Here is a 2,853-nt window from a genome sequence, read left to right on the forward strand (position 1 = left end):
AAGCCATCCACCTTGGCAAGGCTAGCTTTTCCTCATCTCATTTTCCATCTATGCTGCTTAGCTGGAGTTGTCATAGAAGGAGACATCCTCATTGAAAAGGACAAGCCCATCACTAAGAAAAGGATGGAGCAAACAAGAGAGCCCATTCATGGATCTCAAGAGACGCATGAGGAAGCTCATCATCAAGAAATTCCTAAGATGCCTCAAGGGATGCATTTTCCTCCAAACAACTATTAGGAACAACACAACACTTCTCTAGAAGGATTGAATCATGACATGAACCAATTAAGGGTGGAACACCAAGAACACTCCATCATTCTCAATGAGATTAGAGAATATCAAAGAGCTATGAGGGAGAAGCAACAAAGGCAAGGAAAAGACATAGAGAAGCTGAAGAACACCATTGGTCCTTCAAGAAGAAGGCGCCACCATCACTAAGGTGGACTCATTCCTTAACTTCCTTGTTCTTATCTCTCTGTTTTTTGGTTTTTAAGCTTCATGTTTGTCTATGTTTGTGTCTTTATTACATGATCATTAGTGTCTAGTAACTATGTCTTAAGGCTATGAATAATTACATGAATCCTTCACGCTTCTTAAATAAGAAATGTTTTTAATTCAAAAGAACAAGAAGTACATGAGTTTTGAATTCATCCTTGAAATTAGTATTAATTATATTGATGTGGTGACAATACTTTTTGTTTTCTGAATGAATGCTTGAATAGTGCATATTTTTTGATCTTGTTGTTTATGAATGTTAAAATTGTTGGCTCTTGAAAGAATGATAAAAAAGAGAAATGTTATTGATTATCTGAAAATCATAAAATTGATTCTTGAAGCAAGAAAAAGCAGTGAAGAACAAAGCTTGCGAAAAAAAGTGGCAAAAAATAATATAAAAGAAAAAGAAAAAGCAAGCAGAAAAAGCCAATAGCCCTTAAAACCAAAAGGCAAGGGTAAAAAGGATCCAAGGCTTTGAGCATCAATGGATAGGAGGGCCCAAGGAAATAAATCCAGGCCTAAGCGGCTAAATCAAGCTGTCCCTAACCATGTGCTTGTGGCATGCAGGTCCAAGTGAAAAGCTTGAGACTGAGTGGTTAAAGTCGTGATCCAAAGCAAAAAGAGTGTGCTTAAGAGCTCTGGACACCTCTAACTGGGGACTTTAGCAAAGCTGAGTCACAATCTAAAAAGGTTCACCCAATCATGTGTCTGTGGCATTTATGTATCCGGTGGTAATATTGGAAAACAAAGTGCTTAGGGCCACGGCCAAGACTCATAAAAGTAGCTGTGTTCAAGAATCAACATACTTAACTAGGAGAATCAATAACACTATCTGAACTTTGAGTTCCTATAAATACCAATCATTCTAAACTTCAAAGGATAAAGTGAGATGCCAAAACTGTTCAGAAGAAAAAAGCTACAAGTCCCGCTCATGTAATTAAAACTAATATTCATTGATATTTTGGGATTTATAGTATATTCTCTTCTTTTTATCCTAATTGATTTTCAGTTGCTTGGGGACAAGCACATATTTAAGTCTGGTGTTGTGATGAGCGGATAATTTATACGCTTTTTGGCATTATTTTTAGGTAGTTTTTAGTAGGATCTAGCTACTTTTAGGGATGTTTTATTAGTTTTTATACAAAATTCAATTTCTGAATTTTACTATGAGTTCGTGTGTTTTTCTGTGATTTTGAGGTATTTTCTGGCTGAAATTGAGGGACCTGAGCAAAAATCTGATAGGAGGCTGAAAAAGGACTACAGATGCTGTTGGATTCTGACCTCCCTGCNATCTGATTCAGGCTGAAAAAGGACTGCTGATGCTGTTGTATTCTGACCTCTCTGCACTCGAAATGGATTTTCTGGAGCTACAGAACTTTAAATGGTGCGCTCTCAACTGCGTTGGAAAGTAGACATCCAGGGCCTTCCAGCAATATATAATAGTCTATAATACTTTATTCGAGCTTAGACGATGCAAACTGGCATTCAACGCCAGTTCCCTGTTGCATTCTGGAGTAAAATGCCAGAAACACGTCAGAAACTAGAGTTAAACGCCAAAAACACGTTACAACTTGGCGTTTAACTCCAAGAGAAGCCTCTACACGTGTAAAGTTCAAGCTCAGCCCAAGCACACACCAAAGTGGGTCCCGAAAGTGGATTTCTGCATTTAGACTTATTTCTGTAAACCCTAGTAACTAGTTTAGTATAAATAAGACTTTTACTATTATAGTCTTGTCTTTTGATTGATCTTTAATCAGTGTATGCAATTTTAGACCTTCATGGGGGCTGGCCATTCGGCCATGCCTGGACCATCACTTATGTATTTTCAACGGTAGAGTTTCTACACACCATAGATTAAGGTGTGGAGCTCTGCTGTTCCTCGAGTATTAATTCAATTACTATTGTTCTTCTATTCAATTCAAGCTTATTCTTATTCTCAGATATCACTCGTACTTCAACCTGATGGATGTGATGATCCGTGACATTCATCATCATCCATCCTTATGAACGCGTGCCTGACAACCACTTCCGTTCTACAAGCGAGAGCTAGAGCGCGTATCTCTTGGATTCCTTAATCAGAATCTTCGTGGTATAAGCTAGAATTATTGCCGGCCATTCCTAAGATTCGGAAAGTCTAAACCTTGTCTGTGGTATTTGATGAGCGGATAATTTGTACGCTTTTTGGCATTGTTTTTAGTATGTTTTTAGTATGATCTAGTTAGTTTTTAGTATATTTTTATTAGTTTTTAGTTAAAATTCACTTTTCTGGACTTTACTATGAGTTTGTGTGTTTTTCTGTGATTTCAGGTATTTTCTGGCTGAAATTGAGGGACCTGAGCAAAAATCTGATTCAGAGAC

This window comes from Arachis duranensis, chromosome 4 (assembly GCF_000817695.3).
Source record: "Arachis duranensis cultivar V14167 chromosome 4, aradu.V14167.gnm2.J7QH, whole genome shotgun sequence".
NCBI classification, from domain to species: domain Eukaryota; kingdom Viridiplantae; phylum Streptophyta; class Magnoliopsida; order Fabales; family Fabaceae; genus Arachis; species Arachis duranensis.